This window comes from Ranitomeya variabilis, chromosome 2 (assembly GCF_051348905.1).
Source record: "Ranitomeya variabilis isolate aRanVar5 chromosome 2, aRanVar5.hap1, whole genome shotgun sequence".
NCBI classification, from domain to species: domain Eukaryota; kingdom Metazoa; phylum Chordata; class Amphibia; order Anura; family Dendrobatidae; genus Ranitomeya; species Ranitomeya variabilis.
Window position 1 is genome coordinate 466728005 of NC_135233.1, and position 17995 is coordinate 466745999.

At 49.2% G+C, this 17995-nt stretch overlaps 2 protein-coding genes across 4 annotated transcripts in view; one reads left to right on the plus strand and one right to left on the minus strand.

The window, feature by feature from the left end:
- The window catches only part of MACROD1 (mono-ADP ribosylhydrolase 1), a 1026736-nt gene that overhangs the window by 765570 nt on the left and 243171 nt on the right, over positions 1–17995 (plus strand). The gene's annotated exons all lie outside the window — the stretch shown is intronic.
- Positions 1–17995, minus strand: part of FLRT1 (fibronectin leucine rich transmembrane protein 1) — a 320213-nt gene that overhangs the window by 247264 nt on the left and 54954 nt on the right. The gene's annotated exons all lie outside the window — the stretch shown is intronic.

The following is a 17995-nucleotide window of genomic DNA, read 5'->3' on the forward strand; positions in this document are numbered from 1 at the left end:
TGGACGTGACGACTGCAGACCGCCAGCTTCTCCAACAGGTGGCGCAGCGCTTGGTGAGCATGCCTGAGGCTAACCCGGAAGCAGAGTCCAGGAGAATCCATGTGAGTCGGTACTGGCAAAAGCTGACCGCAGAAGATGACGTCGAGGCGTACCTGACAACATTTGAGCGGACAGCGTTGAGAGAGAAGTGGCCGAAGGAACGATGGGCCGATCTAATTGCTCCGTTTCTCTCCGGTGAGGCCCAAAAGGCTTACCATGACTTGGACCCGGAAGTCGCTCAGGACTTTGAGAGGCTGAAAGCTGAGGTCCTGGCCCGGCTGGGTGTGACGACGGCTGTCCGTGCACAGAGGGTACATCAGTGGACCTATCAGCCAGATAAACCGCCGCGATCGCAGATGTTCGACCTAATCTACTTGATAAAGAAATGGCTGCAACCCGAGGTACTGACAACTCGGGAGATAATCCAGCGCATCGTTCTGGACAAGTACCTGAGAGTACTACCACCGGCGCTGAAAAAGTGGGTGAGCCAAGGAAATCCCGCGACAGCGGATCAATTGGTGGACTTGGTGGAGCGTTATTCCGTGGCGGAAGGACTTCCTGATGATACCGCTACTACCCGAACTGTACCTCCTCCTCGTGGAACCAGTAAGACTGTTCCAGGGACTGCGGGGGAAGGAAAATTGCCAAAAACTGTGGGGGAGGAACACGGGACTGCTCGCACCCCGAGATCAAGGGTGTCGGACTCTGGTTTCAATAGGGGGCCTGTTAGGTGTTTCCGTTGCCATGAGAAGGGCCATGTTTCTGCGAACTGTCCTGTTACCACTGAACCCATGCAGTGTGACGTTACGGACTCTAAGAAACGCATGTCTTTGGTTACACGGCTAGTAAGTGTGAATGCGGGTCAAAATGATACAGCGAAACACCTGCGTGAATTGTCTGTAGATGGGAAAAATGTTGTGGCATTGCTAGACTCTGGAAGTGTGGTGACTCTGGTGAAAGCCAGTCTGGTGGCATTTCCATCTGGTCCGTCTGATAAATTTTCTGTAACGTGTGTGCATGGTGACACCTGCTCATATCCTACAGCGGTCATATGTATCTCCACTCCCTATGGGTCTGTGCAACACAAAGTGGGACTCGTCCCCGCATTGTTACATGATATAATCCTGGGCAGGGATTTTCCTCATTTCTGGCAGTTGTGGGAGAATCAGTTGCTCCTTCACGGTAGCTGTAACCGTGAATCTTCCCCCATGCCATCTGGAGGTCCCGAGTTCCTAGACGAGACCCCACAGGAAGATGTTGCTGGGGAGGTTATTGAATCTAACCTTCAGTTCCCCTTCTCAGTTATGGCGGGGGAAACTGAGGAAACTCAGCGAGAGGCGGAGGCAGACAGCCATCCAGCACCCTGCCTACCCGATTTGGGAGTTCAGTTGGATGACTTCCACAGCGAACAAATGAAATATCCTACCCTGTCTCAGGCTAGGAAAAATGTAAAAGTGATAGATAGCGTACCCGTAGAACCTGACACTAGGCTAGCGTACCCGTACATGGTTCTTGAGAATGGTTTACTCTACCAGGTAGAGAAAAAAGGGGAAGACACTGTGCAACAGTTAGTGGTACCCAAACCTTATCGGCGGAAGGTACTGGACCTGGCCCACGGACATATAATGGGGGGACATCTGGGGGTACAAAAAACCACAGAAAGGATATTGCATTGTTTTGTGTGGCCCGGAATACACAATGATGTGCGTAACTATTGTGAGTCCTGTCCAGAGTGCCAAATCTCGGCACCTAAACCTCGGTTCTGTAGCCCTTTGGTACCCCTCCCTATTATTGGGGTCCCGTTTGAGAGAATTGGGATGGATTTGGTTGGGCCCCTTCCCCGGTCCGCACGTGGGCATCAACATATCCTCGTCATCATGGACTATGCCACTCGTTATCCCGAAGCCATCCCTTTGCGTAACACTGCTACCAAAACGATCGCCAAAGAGTTGGTACAAGTGTTTAGTCGGGTGGGAATTCCAAAACAGATACTCACCGACCAGGGGACTCCCTTTATGTCAAGGGTGATGAAGGAGCTCTGCAGGCTCTTATAAATAGAACAGTTGCGTACGTCTGTCTATCACCCTCAAACAGATGGCCTGGTTGAGCGGTTCAATAAAACCTTAAAACAGATGCTCCGGAAGGCGATAGACAAAGATGGGAAGAACTGGGATTACTTGTTACCCTATTTGCTGTTTGCCATTAGGGAAGTTCCCCAGTCTTCCACAGGATTCTCGCCTTTCGAGCTATTATATGCCCGTCGTCCCCGTGGACTCTTGGACGTCGCAAAAGAAACCTGGGAAGGTCAAGTCACTCCCTTTAAAACGGTGATAGACCATGTAACGCAAATGCAGGACCGGATTGCTGCTGTCATGCCCCTTGTTAGGGAACATATGTTACAGGCCCAGGGAGCCCAGAGGCAAAGTTATGATAGAGGCGCCAAGGTCCGTACATTTGCACCCGGGGATAGGGTGTTGATCCTAATCCCTACGGTGGATAGTAAATTTCTGGCGAAATGGCAGGGCCCCTTTGAGGTCATGGAACGAGTTGGAGAAGTGAACTATAAAGTGCACCAGCCTGGTAAGAGAAAACCAGAGCAGATTTATCATGTGAATCTGATAAAACCCTGGAAAGACCGCGCTGCCCTAACAGCGGATTTGCCCCGTCCAGTTTGCTCACCTACCATACCAGAGGTGCAGATTGCCGAGACTCTCTCTGAACGACAAAAATCTGAGGTTAAGCAGTTTTTGTTACAGAACCAACAGTTTTTCTCGGAAAAACCTGGCCAGACTAGGCTAGTGAAACATGAGATTGTCACAGAGCCTGGTGTCACAGTTCATGTGAAGCCATACCGGATTCCGGAAGCACGCCGTGAAGCCGTCTCCCGGGAGGTGAAGGCCATGTTGGACTTAGGAGTCATTGAAGAGTCGCACAGCGCCTGGTCCAGTCCAATCGTGTTGATACCTAAGCCGGATGGCTCTATACGGTTTTGCAATGACTTTCGGAAACTGAATGCGGTTTCTAAATTTGATGCCTACCCTATGCCCCGGGTCGATGAGTTAATCGATCGGCTGGGTAAAGCCCGATATATTATGACCCTGGATCTAACAAAGGGGTACTGGCAGATCCCTCTGGCCGAGGCGGCCAGAGAGAAGACGGCATTTGCTACACCGGAAGGGCTGTTCCAGTATATCTACATGCCGTTTGGACTTCACGGAGCCCCAGCAACGTTCCAGAGATTGATGGATCGAGTCTTGAGGCCCCACAGGCAGTACGCTTCTGCCTACCTAGACGAAATCATAATTTACAGCGTGGACTGGGAAGCTCACCTCCGGAAGGTACAGGCGGTGATTGATGACCTGAGAGACGCAGGCTTAACGGCGAATCCTAAGAAATGTCACATCGGCCTTGAAGAAGCCCGATACTTGGGCTACGTGATTGGCAGAGGAGTGGTTAAACCCCAGATCGACAAAATACAGGCAATTCAGGGCTGGCCGCAACCAGTGAACAAGAAACAAGTTCAAGCTTTCCTGGGCATTGCCGGCTATTATCGCCGGTTCATACCCAACTTTGCGGCCATGGCTACACCCTTGACGGATCTTACCAAAGGGAGGGATTCCGTCATGGTAAAATGGACCTCAGCGGCTGAAGAGGCCTTCCACAGTCTGAAACGGGCTTTGTGCTCTCAGCCCGTACTAGTGACTCCTGATTTCAGCAGCGAGTTTGTGGTGCAAACGGATGCTTCTGATACTGGTATCGGAGCTGTACTTTCCCAGGTAAGGGACGGAGTCGAACACCCGGTCCTCTACCTCAGTCGGAAACTGAATGTACATGAGCAGAGGTATGCCGTGATTGAAAAAGAGTGCCTAGCCATCAAATGGGCTCTCGACTCCCTCAAATATTACCTGGCAGGTAGGAAGTTTAGGCTGGTCACGGACCATGCCCCTCTCAAGTGGATGCATCTCCACAAGGACCGTAATAGTCGGGTAACCCGGTGGTTCCTTGCTCTGCAGGCTTACTCGTTCACGGTGGAGCACCGCCCCGGGGTGCAGATGGGGAACGCTGATGCCCTGTCCCGAGTACACTGTTTCTTGAGTATTCTTGCTCGACCTGAGTGGTCTGAGCAGGGGGGGAGGATATGTAAGAGTCATGTCGGTCTGGTAGTCGGGGGCAGGTATATCTCGCCCAGGTATTTGTCCTATGTGAATTAGGCCGCTCAGTATCTTCAGGATACCGAGGGGTTAATAAGTGCAGGAATAAAGGCTGACCAGCTGGAGGTTTCAGGTGTCAGCCTGGGGCACACAGAATGCCTGTCTGTGTGAGACAACCGTGAGTGAGAGCTGTGTTCGTGACCTGTGTAATGTTAGCTGGGTGGGAGAAGCCCCCCAGTTGTTAGATAGGAACGTATTTGTATAGTTAGCGCCGGACAGGCAAGGATTTATTTTTATGTTTTGTTTTCTGTATTTGCTTTCACTTTAATAAACCTGACCTGAGGTCAGTCTACTTGGAAACCTGCTGTCGCCTCAGAGTTTAATGCACAAACCATGTGACCTTTGACCCCAGCAAAGGCGATCCCGGAGTGTTTTGTTACAGTCAGTATTTCACATCAGTATTTGTAAGCCAAAATCAGAAGTGGAACAATCCGAGGAAAAGTATAAGGCCACGTTCACACTTTGCGGCCTGCTCTGCGGGTTAATCCCGCAGCGGAATTATTGATAAATCTGCAGGGCAAAACCGCTGCGGTTATCCCTGCAGATTTATCGCGGTTTGTTCCGCGGTTTCCGCCTATACTATTGATGCTGCATATGCAGCAATATGCAGCATCAATAGTAATGTAAAAAATAATAAAAATTGGTTATACTCACCCTCCGATGTCTGGATCTCCTCGGTGCTGCAGGCGGCTGTGCCGACAAGGACCTTCGTGACGTCACGGTCATGTGACCGCGGCGTCATCACGGTCATGTGACCGCGACGTCACCACAGCACAGCAACTGAGACCGGACGCCGCGGGCAGCGCTGAGAGGTGAGTATAGCATCATTTTTTATTTTAATTCTTTTTTTTACACCAAAATATGGTTCCCAGGGCCTGGAGGAGAGTCTCCTCTCCTCCACCCCGGGTACCATCTGCACATTATCCGCTTAACTTCCCGCAACGTGGGCACAGCCCCATGCGGAAAGTGAGTGGATCAATGCATATCTATGGGTGCAGAATCGCTGCGATTCTGCACCAAGAAGTGACATGCTCCTTTTTTTCCGCAGAAAAGCCGCGCAGCTTTTTCCGCGGAAATCCGCAGCGTGGGCACAGCGGGTTTTGTTTTCCATAGGGTAACATTGTACTGTACCCTGCATGGAAAACTGCTGCGGATCCGCAGTGTCAAATCCGCTGCGGATTCGCGGCAAAACCCGCAAAGTGTGAACGTAGCCTAACAAAACCACGTCACCACCTCTGCATTTTCCACCCACTCCTGGTTTTGGCTTACAAATACTGATGTAAAATACTGAACGTGTGAACTTGGCCTTAGATTTCCCTCTTTCGTAGTTATGCAGAAGCCTGATGGCTTTGTCCTATTTTCGGCTTACAAATACTGATACCAAATACTGAATATGTGAACATGGCCTAAAAACCCGAATACCATTCCCATAAATTTGAATTAAAATTCCAATTTGTTGATCATATAAGTTTTTTTTAGAGCTTTTTTCTTTTGGCGAGTCTTTAGAGACCTTGTTGGGGAAAAGAAGCAGTGGCATATCACTTCTTTGAGGGGGATTCCTTCTGGAATCTGTTCCAAATTTGACATAAGTCAGCAAGCTGCAAAACAGTATGCAGGAGAAAAGGAGAGGTTTTCAAAAATAGTTTCATCTTGAAAGCTGATTTTTTTTTTAACGCCTTCAAAAAAAACTTTGCGTGAACCTAGTCTCTCGCTCTGAAGTACCTGAAATATCTGTACATTACATGGCCATGCCAGGCGATTTTAATGGCCACTGCGTAGTGCTAAATTTCATTGCAGGGGAATTGAACTCTTAATGCCCGGTCTCTTACAGATAACAGCTGATTACAAAGATCCTGTAAATGAATACTGTGATTTGCTGTGGATTTTTGGGAGGCGGAAAAACAGGATTTTTGGTTGCTTACCGTAAAATCTGTTTCTCGGAGCCTCCATTGGGGGACACAGGAACCATGGGTGTATGCTGCTGCCACTAGGAGGCTGACATTATGCACAAAAAAAGTTAGCTCCTCCTCTGCAGTGTACACCCCACCGACTGGCATTAAGCACTTTAGTTAGTGAGAAAGCAGTAGGAGAAAAACAAGAATCTGTAGCATCGCTTGGAAAACTGACTGACAAGTTGGTCACACTTGTCAAACATACTCATACTCACCCAGACGATCTCCTCAGCGGCGTCCGTTCCTATAGATGCCGGTGTGGTTCACGTCGCGGCTTGTGATTGGTCGCGTGAGTCACATGAGCGGTCACGTGACCAATCACAAGACAGTGATGTCATCACAGGTCCTGAACCACACCATCTATAGGAACCGAAGAGAGAGCATGCACCGGAGAGGCGGGAACACTTCGGGGGCCATCAGAGGGTGAGTATAGGACTATTTTTATTTTTTATTTTAATTCTTTTTTTTTTACCAATTATATGGTGCCCAGTCCGTGGAGGAGAGTCTCCTCTCCTCCACCCTGGGTACCAACCGCACATAATCTGCTTACTTCCCGCATGGTGTGCACAGCCCCGTGCGGGAAGTAAGCAGATCAATGCACTCCTAGGTGTGCGGAATCCCCGCAATTCCGCATTTTTAATGAACATGTTGCTTTTTTTTCCTCGATGCGATTTTTTTTTCGCGGAAAAAATCGCAACATTTGTACAAAAAATGCGGAATACCCTGTAAATAATAGGAGGCATATGTAAGCGTTTTTTTCGCGTTTTTATCACGTTTTTATAGCGAAAAACGCGAAAAAAACGCGAAAAATCCTGAACGTGTGCACATGGCCTAAACGTGAGAACAGAAACTGAATAACATGGGAGGGTGCTGTGTCCCCCAATGGAGGCTCCGAGAAACAGATTTTACAGTAAGCAACCAAAAATCCTGTTTTCTCTATCGCCTCTCATTGGGGGACACAGGAACCATGGGACGTCCAAAAGCAGTCCCTGGGGTGGGAAAAACAGACTTCCATCAGGTCAGAGGACTCACCACTGCTGCCTGCAGGATCCTTCTGCCTAGGCTGGCATCCGCCGAAGCGTAGGTATGGACCTTGTAAAATTTGGCGAACATGTGGATGGAAGACCAGGTTGCCGCTTTGTAAAGCTGTAGGGCGGAAGCCCTGTGGTGTACCGCCCAGGAAGCGCCGACTAACCGGGTAGAGTGAGCCTTTATCTCAGGAGGGGGCACTCTGTTCTTGACCCGGTAAGCCTCCAAAATTGCCGTTCTGATCCAGCGAGCAATAGTCGCCTTGGAAGCCGGCAGGCCTCTACGCATGCCATCAGGAATGACGAAAAGGGAATCCGTCTTCCGGAAAGTGGCCGTTCTAGCCAGGTAGATCCTCACTGCCCTGACAAGGTCCAGCTTGTTCAACGACCGCTCCAGAGGGTGAGTCGGAGCTGGACAAAAGGAAGGTAGAACGATGTCCTCGTTGAGGTGGAAGGTGGAAACCACCTTAGGAAGGAAGGCTGAGGCCTGAGGACCACCTTGTCCTGGTGGATAACCAAGAAAGGGCTGCCAACTCGGACATGCGGCGGATAGAAGAGATGGCCACAAGAAAGGCCACCTTCCGAGATAGAACTGGCAAGGGAACCTCCGTGAGAGGCTCAAAAGGGGAACCTCTCAAAACTTCCAGCACCAGATTTAAATCCCATGAATCCACCGGGGCCCTGTATGGAGAAGCCGCATGGGCTACTCCTTGAAGGAAGGTCTTAACCTGTGGCCAAGAAGACGTCTTCTGAAAAAGGATTGAGAACGCAGAAACCTGGCCCTTTAGGGAACTAAGAGCAAGGCCCAAATCCAGTCCTGCCTGAAGGAAAGCCAAAATGGAAGGCAGGGAAAAGGACATGGGTGAAACGCGGTTGGACTCGCTCCAACGGAAGTAAGCCTTCCAGGTACGATAGTAGATCCTGGAGGACGAAGGCTTCCTAGCCTGGATCAAGGTGTGAATCACCCGGTCCGAAAAGACAAAAGCTATTAGAACTACGGTCTCAAAAGCCACGTCGTTAAACTGAGCGACCGAGAATTCGGGTGGCAGATCGCACCCTGGGACAGCAGATAGGGCCTGTCTGGAAGGCGCCAGGGGGCATCCGCGAGAAGGTTGACGATCTCCGCAAACCAAGCTCTCCTGGGCCAATCCGGGGCGATCAGAATGACCGGCACCCCTTCTGCTTTGATCTTTTGCAAAAGCTTGGGAAGCAAGGGAAGGGGTGGGAACAGATAGGGCAGCACGAACTGTGATAAAGGAATGGCCAGAGCGTCGACGCCCACTACAAGAGGATCGCGAGACCTGGAGACGAACTGCGGAACGTTCCTGTTCATTCGGGACGCCGTGAGGTCCACGTCTGGAGTCCCCCATCGAAAACAAATCTGATGGAAGACCTCCTGATGCAAGGACCATTCCCCTGCCGCGAGACCCTCGAGGCTGAGGAAGTCGGCGGCCCAATTGTCCACGCCAGGGATATGTGTTATGGTTCCCAATGGCAGGGGAACATCAGAAACATAGAAAAACGGACAAGCTCTCGGGTGATGGAAACTAGAGCTGACCGCGATGCTAAACCTATACACACAACTAATAGTAGCCAGGGAACGTGCCTACGTTTTCGCTAGACGTCTCGCACCAGCCGGAGGACTAACTACCCCTAATAGATGAAACACAGTCCTGGCTTGCCTCCAGAGGAAAAATTCCCCACAGGAGATAGTAGCCCCCCACATATAATAACGGTGAGTTAAGGTGAAAAGACAAACGTAGTATGAAAACAGATTTAGCACAGCGAGGCCCACTAACTAGATAGCAGAAGGATACAATAGTGGACTTCGCAGTCAGCTACAAAACCCTATCAAAAACCATCCTGAAATTACCTTAAACTCATGTGCCAACTCATGGCACCGGAGTGGCAATTTCAGCCCACAAGAGCTTCCAGCTGCAGAGAATCACATAACTGCAAACTGGACAAAACATACAAAAGTAAACTAAGGACAGAAATGTCCAACTTAGCTGGTCAGCAGACTGGGAGCAGGTACATGCAACAGAAAGACTCTGGTTACATTGATGGCCGGCATTGGAATGACTGAGGAACAAGACTGAATAAGAAACTCCCACATCCTGATAGAAACAGGTGAAAAGCTCACAAGACACCAGTACCACAAGCGACCACTGGGGGAGCCAAATAACCGAATCACAACAGTACCCCCCCCCCCTTAAGGAGGGGGCACCGAACCCTCACAAGACCCACCAGGGCGATCTGGATGAGCCCTATGAAAGGCACGGACCAAATCAGAGGCATGAACATCTGAAGCTGAAACCCAAGAATTATCCTCCTGACCGTAGCCCTTCCACTTAACCAGATACTGAAGTCTCCGTCTGGAAACACGGGAGTCCAAGATTTTCTCCACCACGTACTCCAACTCACCCTCAACCAGCACAGGAGCAGGAGGCTCAACAGAAGGCACAACTGGCACCTCATACCTCCGCAATAACGACCGATGGAAAACATTATGGATAGCAAAGGATGCTGGGAGGTCCAAACGAAAAGACACAGGGTTAAGAATTTCCAAAATCCTATAAGGAACGATGAACCGAGGCTTAAACTTAGGAGAAGAGACCCTCATAGGGACAAAACGGGAAGACAACCACACCAAGTCCCCAACACGAAGACGAGGACCAACACGACGATGGCGATTAGCAAAATGCTGAGTCCTCTCCTGGGACAACTTTAAATTGTCTACCACCTGACCCCAAATACGATGCAACCTGTCCACCACAGTATCCACTCCAGGACAATCCGAAGATTCCACCTGACCAGATGAAAAACGAGGATGGAACCCCGAATTGCAAAAGAAAGGGGAAACCAAAGTGGCAGAACTGGCCCGATTATTAAGTGCAAACTCTGCCAACGGCAAAAAGGTGACCCAGTCATCCTGATCAGCAGACACAAAACACCTCAAATAAGTCTCCAAGGTCTGATTAGTACGCTCCGTCTGGCCATTCGTCTGAGGATGAAATGCAGACGAAAAAGACAAATCAATGCCCATCCTGGCACAAAACGCCCGCCAAAATCTGGACACAAACTGAGATCCCCTGTCAGAAACTATATTCTCCGGGATACCATGCAACCGAACCACATTCTGAAAAAACAGAGGCACCAACTCAGATGAGGAAGGCAACTTGGGCAAAGGTACCAAATGAACCATCTTAGAAAAACGGTCACACACCACCCAGATGACAGACATTTTCTGAGACACAGGGAGATCAGAAATAAAATCCATAGAGATGTGTGTCCAAGGCCTCTTAGGAATAGGCAAGGACAACAACAATCCACTAGCCCGAGAACAACAAGGCTTGGCCCGAGCACAAACATCACAAGACTGCACAAAAGTACGCACGTCCCGAGACAGGGAAGGCCACCAGAAGGACCTAGCCACCAAATCCCTGGTACCAAAAATTCCCGGATGACCTGCCAACGCAGAAGAATGAACCTCCGAGATGACTCTACTGGTCCACTCATCCGGCACAAACAATCTACCAGGCGGACAACGATCAGGCCGATCCGCCTGAAACTCTTGTAAAGCACGTCGCAGGTCAGGGGAGACAGCAGACAATATCACCCCATCCTTAAGGATACCCGTAGGTTTGGAATCACCAGGGAAATCAGGTTCAAAACTCCTAGAAAGGGCATCAGCCTTCACATTTTTAGAACCTGGCAGATACGAGACCACAAAATTAAACCGAGAGAAAAACAACGACCAGCGCGCCTGTCTAGGATTCAGACGTCTGGCCGACTCAAGATAAATCAAATTCTTGTGATCGGTCAAGACCACCACCTGATGTCTAGCACCCTCAAGCCAATGACGCCACTCCTCGAATGCCCATTTCATCGCCAAAAGCTCCCGATTACCAACATCATAGTTTCGCTCGGCGGGCGAAAATTTTCGAGAAAAGAACGCACAAGGTCTCATCACTGAACCATCTGAACTTTTCTGTGACAAAACCGCCCCCGCTCCAATCTCGGAAGCATCAACTTCCACCTGAAAAGGAAGTGAAACATCAGGCTGGCGCAACACAGGGGCAGAAGAAAAGCGCGGCACTTAAAGGGAACCTGTCACCACGTTTTTGGAAGATGGGATAAAAATAGCGTTAAATAGGGGCAGAGGTGGGCGTTACATTAGTGTGTGTGTTATGCGTTTATTACCCACCTAAGTTGCCGAAATAACTTTGCAAAGTCTCCGTTTTCGCCTGTCAATCAGGCTGGTCAGGTCACATGGGCGTGGTGTCTTCACCCAGATTTGGCGTAGTTTTCCGTTGGTGGCGTAGTGGTGTGCGCATGCCCAAAGTCCGGAATCCTCTTCCAGGGGATTTAAAATAGCGCGGTGTTCGTTATTGCATTGGTGATCGGTGGGCGCGGCCATCTTCCTTTGGCCGCGCGTGCGCAGAAGCGGCGCTCTGCTGGCCGCGGCTTCAGGAAAATGGCCGCGGGATGCCGCGCGTGCGCAGATGGATATCGCGGCGGCCATTTTCCTGAAGCCGCGGCCAGCAGAGCGCCGCTTCTGCGCACGCGCGGCCAAAGGAAGATGGCCGCGCCCACCGATCACCAATGCAATAACGAACACCGCGCTATTTTAAATCCCCTGGAAGAGGATTCCGGACTTTGGGCATGCGCACACCACTACGCCACCAACGGAAAACTACGCCAAATCTGGGGGAAGACAACGCCCATGCGACCTGACCAGCCTGATTGACAGGCGAAAACGGAGACTTTGCAAAGTTATTTCGGCAACTTAGGTGGGTAATAAACGCATAACACACACACTAATGTAACGCCCACCTCTGCCCCTATTTAACGCTATTTTTATCCCATCTTCCAAAAACGTGGTGACAGGTTCCCTTTAAGCTCTCGAAAGGCCTGCAGAGCAGCAGGAGACCAATCGGCAACATCAGCACCTTTTTTAGTCAAATCAGTCAAAGGCTTGACCACGCTAGAAAAACCAGTTATGAATCGACGATAAAAATTAGCAAAGCCCAAAAATTTCTGAAGGCTCTTAAGAGAAGTCGGCTGCGTCCAGTCACAAATTGCCCGAACCTTAACAGGATCCATCTCAGTAGAAGAAGGGGAAAAATGTACCCCAGAAAAGAAATCTTCTGAACCCCAAAAACACACTTTGCACCCTTTACAAACAGAGAATTGGTCCGCAAAACCTGAAAAACCCTCCTAACCTGTTGAACATGAGACTCCCAGTCATCCGAAAAAATCAAAACATCATCCAGATACACAACCATGAATTTATCCAGATATTCACGGAAAATATTGTGCATAAAAGACTGAAAGACCGAAGGGGCATTTGACAAACCAAAAGGCATTACCAAATACTCAAAATGGCCCTCGGGCGTATTAAATGCGGTTTTCCACTCATCCCCCTGCTTAATTCGCACCAAATTATACGCACCGCGAAGATCAATCTTAGAGAACCACTTAGCTCCCTTAATGCGAGCAAATAAATCTGTCAGCAATGGCAAAGGATACTGATATTTGACTGTGATCTTATTTAAGAGTCTATAATCAATACAAGGTCTCAAAGAACCATCTCTTTTGGCTACAAAATAGAACCCTGCTCCTAAAGGAGACGAAGAAGGACGAATATGTCCTTTTTCCAAGGACTCCCTAATATACTCTCGCATAGCAGCATGTTCAGGTACAGACAGATTGAATAAACGACCCTTAGGAAATTTACTGCCAGGAATCAAATCTATGGCGCAATCACAATCTCTGTGAGGGGGAAGAGAATTAAGAGTAGACTCCTCAAAAACATCACAATAATCAGACAAAAAAGCCGGGATCTCAGAGGGAATAGATGAAGCAATGGAAACCAAAGGTGCGCCCCCATGATTTCCCTGACATCCCCAGCTTAGTACAGACATTGTTTTCCAGTCAAGGACTGGGTTATGGGTTTGCAACCATGGCAATCCCAGCACTAATACATCATGTAGATTAAACAACACAAGGAAGCGAATCACCTCCTGATGGTCTGGAGTCATACGCATAGTCACTTGTGTCCAGTATTGTGGTTTATTACTAGCCAATGGTGTAGAATCAATACCCTTTAAAGGTATAGGGACTTCCAGAGGCTCTAGATCAAACCCACAGCGCCTGGCAAAGGACCAATCCATAAGACTCAAAGCGGCACCAGAATCCACATAAGCATCCGCGACAATAGAAGATAACGAACAAATTAAAGTCACAGACAAAATAAACTTGGACTGCAAAGTGCCAATAGCAGAGGATTTAGCAACTTTGTTTGTTCGTTTTGAGCATGCTGATATAACATGAGTTGAATTCCCACAATAGAAGCACAACTTATTTTTGCGCCTATAATTCTGTCGTTCGCTTCTGGACAGAAAACTATAACATTGCATACTCTCTGGTACCCTCTCAGAAGACACCGCATAGGTTTGCGTTCCCGTAAACGCCGATCAATCTGAATAGCCATTGTCATGGACTCATTCAGACCCGTAGGCGTAGGAAACCCCACCATGACGTCTTTTACGGCATCAGAGAGACCTTCTCTGAAATTTGCCGCCAGAGCGCACTCATTCCACTGAGTAAGCACAGACCATTTTCGAAATTTTTGGCAATATATTTCGGCCTCATCTTGCCCCTGAGAGAGGGCTATCAAGGCCTTTTCAGCCTGTATCTCTAAATTAGGTTCCTCATAAAGCAACCCTAAGGCCAGAAAAAACGCATCCACATTGAGCAACGCAGGATCCCCTGGCGCCAATGAAAATGCCCAATTTTGAGGGTCACCCCGCAATAATGAAATCACTATTTTAACCTGCTGTGCAGGATCTCCAGCAGAGTGAGATCTCAGAGAAAGAAACAATTTACAATTGTATTTAAAATTCAGAAAACAAGATCGATCTCCGGAGAAAAACTCTGGTAAAGGAATTTTAGGTTCAGATTGAGGAGCATGTATAACAAAATCTTGTATATTCTGAACTTTAGCAGCAAGATTATTCAAATTTGTAGCCAGCCTCTGGAGATCCATATTTCAACAGATAAAATCTGAGCCATTCAGGGGTTAAGAGGAGAGGAAAGCAGGAGACTGCAATTAGAGCTGGAGTGCAACTTCAGAGAAAAAAAAAAAAAAAATTCCACACAGTTCCTTTTTCTCTCCTGCTTCAGCCCATAGATTAAACATGTAGGCCGGCCATACTGTTATGGTTCCCAATGGCAGGGGAACATCAGAAACATAGAAAGACGGACAAGCTCTCGGGTGATGGAAACTAGAGCTGACCGCGATGCTAAACCTATACACACAACTAATAGTAGCCAGGGAACGTGCCTACGTTTTCGCTAGACGTCTCGCACCAGCCGGAGGACTAACTACCCCTAATAGATGAAACACAGTCCTGGCTTGCCTCCAGAGGAAAAATTCCCCACAGGAGATAGTAGCCCCCCACATATAATAACGGTGAGTTAAGGTGAAAAGACAAACGTAGTATGAAAACAGATTTAGCACAGCGAGGCCCACTAACTAGATAGCAGAAGGATACAATAGTGGACTTCGCAGTCAGCTACAAAACCCTATCAAAAACCATCCTGAAATTACCTTAAACTCATGTGCCAACTCATGGCACCGGAGTGGCAATTTCAGCCCACAAGAGCTTCCAGCTGCAGAGAATCACATAACTGCAAACTGGACAAAACATACAAAAGTAAACTAAGGACAGAAATGTCCAACTTAGCTGGTCAGCAGACTGGGAGCAGGTACATGCAACAGAAAGACTCTGGTTACATTGATGGCCGGCATTGGAATGACTGAGGAACAAGACTAAATAAGAAACTCCCACATCCTGATAGAAACAGGTGAAAAGCTCACAAGACACCAGTACCACAAGCGACCACTGGGGGAGCCAAATAACCGAATCACAACAGATATGCACCGCGGATATCACCGGAACTGTTGCCTCTGCCCAGAGGAGGATCGTGGATACCTCGGCAAGGGCCAAGGAGCTCTGAGTCCCCTGATGGTTGACATAAGCCACAGCCATGGCATTGTCTGTCTGGATTCGGATTGGAAGGCCCCTGAGAATCCTTTCCCAGTGACGAAGGGACAGAAAAATGGCCCGGATCTCGAGGACATTGATCGGCACAGATGACTCCTGCGCCGACCAGCGGCCCTGTACAGTCAGGTGGCGAAACACCGCACCCCAGCCGAGCAGGCTGACGTCCGTCGTCACCACTTGCCAGTGAACTGGAAGAAAGGACCTGCCCTGGGAGATGAGAGGTGACGTAAGCCACCAGTTGAGAGACCGTTTGACCCGGGGAGAGAGTCGGATCGGGCGATCCAGGGAGAAGACAGACCTGTTCCACTGAGACAGGATGGCTTGCTGAAGAGGTCGCGAGTGAAATTGGGCAAAGGGAATCGCTTCCAATGCTGTTACCATCCTCCCCAGAACCTTCATGGCCGATTGGAAGGGAGACCGAGGGCCCTGGAGCAAGCGGACGTCCCAACAAAGGATGGATCTCTTGTCTTCGGGAAGGAAGACTTTGGTCTGACGAGTGTCGAAGAGCATGCCCAGAAAGACGATGCGCTGAGAAGGAATAAGGCAGGACTTCTTCCGGTTGACCAGCCACCCGAAGCGGGCTAGGGTGTCGAGAACGATAGACAGACTTTCGTGAGCCTGAGAAAAGGAAGGAGCCTTGATCAGGATAGCGTCGAGGTATGGAAACAGAACCAGTCCTCTGACCCTCAAGATGGCTATCAGCGCCGCCTGTTGTGTATCCGCTTTTTGGGCTCCCCTGGTGGTTGCTGGTGGTATTGGTGACTTGTTTGCACTTTGCTGCTTCTGTTCACCTGCTTCCATCAGCGTTTGGGAGTTTCCTATTTAGCCTTGCTCTCCAGTCATTTCCTTGCCGGTCATCATTGTAACCAGAGCCTTCGGTTGCATGTTCCTGCTACTAGTCTGCTGATCAGCTAAGTGGACTTTGTCCTTTTGTTTTGTATCTTTTGTCCAGTTTGCAGTTTTTGTAATTCTCTGTAGCTGGAAGCTCTTGCGGGCTGAAATTGCCACTCCTGTGTCATGAGTTGACACAGGAGTCTTAAAGTAATTTCAGGATGGTTTTTGAAAGGGTTTTTAGTTGACCGTGAAGTCCTCTTTTGTATCCTTCTGCTGTCTAGTAAGTGGACCTCTCTTTGCTAAATCTACTTTCATACTGTGTATGTCTTTTCCTCTTAATTCACCGTTATTACATGTGGGGGGCTGCTATCATCTTTTGGGGTATTTCCCTAGAGGTAAGCCAGGTCTGTTTCTTCCTCTACCAGGCGTAGTTAGTCCTCCGGCTGGCGCGTGGCATCTAGGAAGCCGTAGGTATGCTCCCTGGCTACTATTAGTTGTGTGGTAGATTTAGCTCACGGTCAACTCGAGTTTCCATCACCCGAGAGCTCGTTCGTTATTTATATGTTTCTTACGTTCCCTTGCCATTGGGAACCATGACAGCCGCCATGATCTTTGTGAAGCCCCTGGGAGCGGTTGCAAGACCGAATGGCAGGGCGACGAACTGAAAATGATCCTGGAGAACCGCAAAGCGCAGGAATCGGTGATGTCCCGGAAATATCGGGACATGAAGTAGGCGTCCTGAATATTTATGGAACACAGAAATTCCTGAGCTTCCATGGAAGCAATTACTGAACGAAGGGATTCCATCCTGGAGTGATTCAGACGAACTCTCCTGTTCAGCAATTTGAGATCCAGAATGGGACGAACTCGGCCGTCTTTTTTTGGTACCACAAAAAGGTTTGAATAGAAACCTGTGAACCGTTCTTTTTCTGGGACAGGAAGCGACAAAAAAGGCCGAAAGGACCGAAATTGCCGTCTAGGAGGAGGGTGGCGAGGTTTAGCCTGGGGAAAAGAACTTGTACCTCCGGTGGTGTACTTAATAATTTGGTCTAGCTTAGAACCAAAGAGACGTGATCCTTGAAAGGGTAGGCTGGAAGGGACTTTTTGGAAGACAAGTCCGCCTGCCAGGCCTTGAGCCAAATGGTCCGGCGGATGGCAACAGCATTGCTGGATGCCTGAGCCGCACAAGACGCGATATCCAGAGAAGCGGAGACCAGGTATTCACCTGCGCGCAAAATCTGGTCGGCAAGTTCCGCCAGCTGTTCGGGTGGAGCCCCGTCCAGGATGCCTTGACGAAGTTGTATGGCCCATTTGGATATGGATTTTGAAACCCAAGTGAAGCAAAAGCTGGGCATACAGCAGCTGAAGCCGCTTCAAAGGATGACTTCGCAAAGGATTCTAAGACTCTCGTTAGAATCCTTCAGAGATGCTCTGCCAGACAGTGGAAGCACCGTGTTGGTGGACAGCCTGAAAACTGGGGGATCCACCGAGGGAGAAACAGTCCAATTGGCGGTAAGTTCTGGAGAAAAGGGATATAAAACGCCAAGGCGTTTTCCCCTCTAAAAACGTCTGGTCGGATTCTCTCTTTCTCTGTTCATGATCTCCTGAAATTCAGGGTGAGGAGCGAAAAACTTGGAAGGTGGTTTAGCCCGTCTAAACGAAACCGCCTGATCTGCGGGTTCCGTAGAGGGATCCTTTATGCCACAGGTTTGGTTTATTGCTCCAATGAGATTCTGGACCATATCCCTCATGGTAGCGATTTGGTTAGAATCCAGCTCCGAAATATCCTCCGAGGGCGCATCAGAGAACGCCTCGCCTGACTCAGGGGAGGAGGATCGGAGGGACGCCGACCGTAGAGG